The following is a 5,539-nucleotide window of genomic DNA, read 5'->3' on the forward strand; positions in this document are numbered from 1 at the left end:
TAAAGATTCCAAAATGAAGCTAACCTTCCTGGCTTTATTGATGACGGACTCATTCATCTCTGCCACGTTTAAGTCGATCATCATGTTGAGAATATGCTCTCGAACAGATGCCAATTCTTGCATACGGACATTAAAGATGTGTTTGAGAGCGTCGTGCCTGAGTTGTGTGGACGGTTGTCCGAAAATTCCCCTCAGAGACTCCATAATCTCACGGGCCTTGGGTATAGGCTCACCAGTTGCTAAGGGAAAGTGTTTCCATTGTAACCAAGATGGACATTGGAAGAGGAACTGTCCTCGGCATCTGAAGGAGAAGAAAGCAGCCAAGGCTAAGGCCAAGGTGGATAAAGGTAAATGTGGTTTACTTGTGCTCGAAGCTTGTCTAGTGGAGAATGATGATTCTGCCTGGATAAATGATTCAGGCACCACTAACCATGTTTTTTCTTCTTTTTAGAGGATTCGATCTTGGCGACAACTGAAGTCTGGTAAGCTGACGATGCGAGTAAGCACTAGGCACGTCGTCTCGGCTATGGCAGTGGGAGGACTCTAGTTAGCTTTACATAATAGGTTTCTAAATTTAAATGATGTATATATTGTTCCTGAACTAAAAAGGAACCTTATTTCTGTAAAGTGTTTATTACAATGTAAATACACTGTTTCTTTCGATTTGAATAAAGCGTTTATTCATAAAGATGGTCTCTTTATTTGCATAGCAAATCTGGAATTGAATTTATATGTGCTAAGGCCGTTAGCCATTAATTCCCTCCATAATACTGAAATTTTCAAAACTGCCATAACTCAATAAAAACGTCGACGAATTTCTCCAAAAGAAAATGCCCAACTTTGGCATCTATGTTTAGGGCACATCAATATCAATAGGATTGAGAGATTGGTGAAGAATGGACTTCTAAGTGAGTTAGAGGAAAATTCTTTGCCAGTATGTGAATCTTGCCTTAAGGGTAAGATGACTAAACGATCTTTTACTGGGAAAGTTCCTGTGACTATTAATATATGATATTCACTTCACATCTTGTTGTTTTGCTCGATTATTTGTTTTATTTGCTTTACCACAAACAAATAAACATAAAGTCTCTGGTTATCTGTATGTGACTCAAGCATGTATGTGGTGACATACAAGTGGATCATGTCTTGAGTGATAACCAAAATGGTCTGTAGTATATGGATAAAAGAGGGAAACCTTATCCTGGTAACGCTACGAATGCGGCCCGCTTTGTGGAATGGTCACAAGTGTTGTGACTTGTCACAGATGGTCTGATCCTGATCATTCATGTTGGGGACATGCGAGCGGGGGCATTCTATACAAAGAGTTTGTATAAGACCTAACCACGAAGTGTTCACGTCTCATTATATAACACCGTTCATGATAGAGACTTCACTTCATTAGGATGACCATAGGTAATAAGACCTCAATCCTGAGTGAGTTGGGAACTCCTGCCATTGAGGGCGGTTCTTTGATTTGTATGGGTACGAGTGGCCAGGTCACCAATTCAAACCTACCATTTTAAGATTCGTCTGATTTAGGAGCTGAGAACTCAACTACACAAGATGGAATTCACTCCTTCCCCGAGGCAGGGGTAAGTAGATAGATGGCTCCCTTAAAGGCTTATTCCGGGGCTTGAACGATGTGGCGCCACACACCTTCTCTTGGCCCACGAGGTGTTCACACATAGTTGGACTATGTTGTATTGTTCATTAGAAGAATCAGTGGTACTCAAGGAGTGAGATGTAACTACAGGGGCAAAACGGTAAATTGGCTCAGCTGTACTTATGAGCATCTTTAAAGGGTCATCGTACTCATGATTGGTTATATTCGATGGACACAGAAATATATCTGTGGTAAGAAGAGTTCATCTGTTGGTCTTTAGTGGAATCACTGACAGTTAACGGATGGTGGATCTTTTGGCTAAAGAGTTTAGTCAACTATTCACGTACTGTTGAAGCTTTGAGCCACAAGTCCATTAGGTCATCTGGGTAGCTTGGATAAAGTTGAGAACCAATGTTTGGGTTAATTTGAAATGTTTAAATTGACAAGAGGAAATTCAATTATATATGATATAATTGGACTAGTTAATTATATATGATATAATTGGCTAAATGTATGAGATACATTATTTTTTAGGAAATTAGATATAAATATGATTTATATCAAGTAGAGGAGAAAATACTATAGTAGATATATGATATCAAACTATAGGATATAAATATAATATGATTATATTTATTAATTAAATTAATTGATTAATTATTTGATAATTAACGGATTTATCCACGTTTGGACGTGGGAAGTGGGGATACGATGGTTATGGTAACCGACGGATTAAACAATGAAAATCATTTTTATTTTAATCAATCGTGCATTTGTATTATCGCACGCCCAAACGAATCCGTGAAAGCGATCGCGAGAGCCTATACGATAGAAGCTCGTTCGTCTAAACGATCGTCTGCCTCACGCTTTCTCTAAATGATCACATACATTTTTCCTAAACGATCGTTCAGGTTTTCCTACACGATCATGTAGCTCTACTATACGATAAGCATTTCCACTATACAATAGCAGAGTTTCATCTCCCACTTGCTTATCGTCTACATGACGCCTTCTCCTCCATCCTGTACTAAACTCACCAGAGCCCACTCTTTGGGTTTTTGACGCCGAGCATACCCGAGTTTCTCTTGTTGTGGTGTCGTCCTCGCTACATTGTTCGTGTACGTTTGGATCATGCTATTGCAGTCGATATACTCGCCTAGTGCTGGTAGATCGATGGGAGGTTTTCCACTGCTTAAGGTTCAGACATACGAAGAGAGTCTTCATCTAGTATGAACCTTTTTCCTTATTAATTATTGTATTCTGAGCATGCTGATAATGAGTTTTAGATGCATAAATGTATGTGTTGAATGTATGTCGTTTGTGTTTCGATCACTGTGAAATCGGAGCGATATAAACCCACTCATGGAACTCTCGGTATGAGATCCTTCAATTGGTATCAGAGCCAAGTTTCTGATACTCCGATTTCATCTGTTGTAACGAAATAACGTTTACATTCATTGTGGGTGTATTTCTACGTTGTTTTAAATGTTAAATCTGCTATGGATGTGTCGGATTAATGGATGTTTTTGGGATGAATTGCCTCAGTTTGTTTAATTCCTTTTACATTTGCGGTTGTTTGAAAAGGCCCCTGTGTTTTTGGGCATAAATAATCGTAATCGAGTCTGTATTTAAAGTGTTTGAAGTCTTGAGTCGTTCGTCGAAGTTCTGGACAAAGGTTGCGGCTCTTCGAGGAAGGAGATGATCTAGGGTTGATCGCATCGTGCAGAAGAGGTTCTATGCGATTGTTGTCCATCGTAGAGTGAAGATGAAGGAGTATGCAATCGCGGTTGAATGCTTTGGTTGAACAATGGGGTATGCGATCAAGAGTTGGTCTTATCGGGTTGACGATCGGGCACGCGATCGCTGAGTATCGTTTAACACACTAGCTAGACGATTGTTTAGGTCAGCAAGCTTCATCACTTAGTAATTGACTAAACGATCGCTTAGCATCGCAAAGTAAATCGTTTACCAAGTTGCACGCATCGTGTAGACGATGAGATGTTCGCGTATTGGTCATCTACCGCGGATTGTTTGCTAATGTTCCATATTGTCTGTAGCACGTCTGAACCAATCGTCTACCTACTGAAGTTTGCTACACGATGAGACCTCTAGCGGTTCAAGACCCAGTTCGCCTGTGAACCGGTTTGCTCCGATGAAAATGTAATAGATACGGTTTTCATTCCAGTTTTTTTGGTTTAAAGGCTGGTCCATTAATCTCTTTGTTTAATACATGCGATGTATGTTTTATATGTCATATGGTATGCACATATAGTAATCCCACCTTAGGTTATGCATTTAATCATGCATCATCTATTTATGAATTGTTATAATTTAGAGAAAGCATGATTTTATTATTGTAAGAGCATGCTCATGCATCATATAACATAAGAGTTATATTTATGCATGCATAAAAAGTATTGACATGCATATCTTTAATTTATAATTGTTATAGTATAAGGGTGATGATAGCATGTTTGCTTGGTTATTACGCGTTATATAAAAGTATATAGTAATGCCGGATATTGCATGAAACATGACATATGGTTACTTTATAAATATTATAAACGCCTCGTTATGCGTAATGTTTTTTGTTGTTTCTTTTAAGAGTTAAAGAGAAATTTAGAACTAAAAGAAATAAGAAAGACATGCATGCTCACTTAGTTTAATTCATGGTTTTAAAATGTTTAAAACTTGGATCACATAGACCTAAGATCACGGTTCTAATATGATTAGCAATCTTAAGACTTTAATCTTTTAATCAGTTTAATAGGATTAAATTGGCTATTAAAAGGTTAAAGTGTAGCAAATCTATCTATAAGGACCTTTTGTCTAAGGCGGGTTCTATCTAGGCTGGGGTATTTAATGACGGAAACGTAACACACCTACCTGAGAACTTACCTAGAAGATGAATTAGATAATTTGATGCATGCATGAAATTAAGGACAGTCCATTAAAGTGTTAAAATATTACTACTTGAACTTGTTTATATTTCAATAAACAATTGTTTCTGAGCAGACTTTAAAAAGAAGACTTAGACTAAATCAGTAGCCGGATTGTCTAGGTTAGTGAATCTCTAGGTAGAACATTCAGTAGGAGGTATTTGGGCATTAAGATGCTTCACTTAAACCTTTCACTATTCTCCTAAATAGTCCACACCGTGAGATCTATCCTCGGCCTCGCAGCACCTTTGGCGGTGTCCCTCCAACAGATGGTGTTTGGGTTAGTCGATATCAAGGTGGATGGAGAGAATGTTCATAGTAAGTGGGCGGTAAAGTGCAACAACATATCCCTCGGTCTCCCTCATTAGGTTGAATAAAGTTACTGCACATCACCTTCAGGCACCCTGGGAGTCTCCCCTAAAGGATGGCAGTTTTGCGCGTTTCTTTATTTTATCTCCTGTAAGAGGATAAGGTAACTTAGTCTCTTTGTCCTAATCTGTCTTTCCCTATGGTAAGCTTATTAGGGTGGGACTCTGGACCGAAAACGAAGGGTTACACTTACACGAAATAGTTAAAAGGTTAATGATTCTGGACCGAAAAATGGTGGCTATTAGGTTCAGTTCCAAGAGTTGGTTCTGCCTAATGTTGAGAATGTCTCATCCAGTGAAGGGGCAAACTGAATCACCCCACCAGATGGCGTTTGTCCCGACTCACTAGGGCATCATTGAAAATATAAGTCTATAACTTAGGGTACTTTGAAACTGTTTTTGCAAAAACGAATTGGTTTAAAAGTCGGTTTAGCAAAATCTAATAAAGATTTGTTCGTATTTTCAGCAACTTTTTCAAATGGCTACAGCCACTTTATAGTTGTTAAGCCACCGAAAATTAATTGGCGACATTTTCAACACGGAAACACATGATCACGATGATCCTAATCATCGGGGATTCATGTTTTTCTCTCACAGAGGCTTGTCCACCTATTCCAGCCCTCCATTAT

Source organism: Benincasa hispida, chromosome 1, assembly GCF_009727055.1.
Source record: "Benincasa hispida cultivar B227 chromosome 1, ASM972705v1, whole genome shotgun sequence".
Classification (NCBI taxonomy): Eukaryota; Viridiplantae; Streptophyta; class Magnoliopsida; order Cucurbitales; family Cucurbitaceae; genus Benincasa; species Benincasa hispida.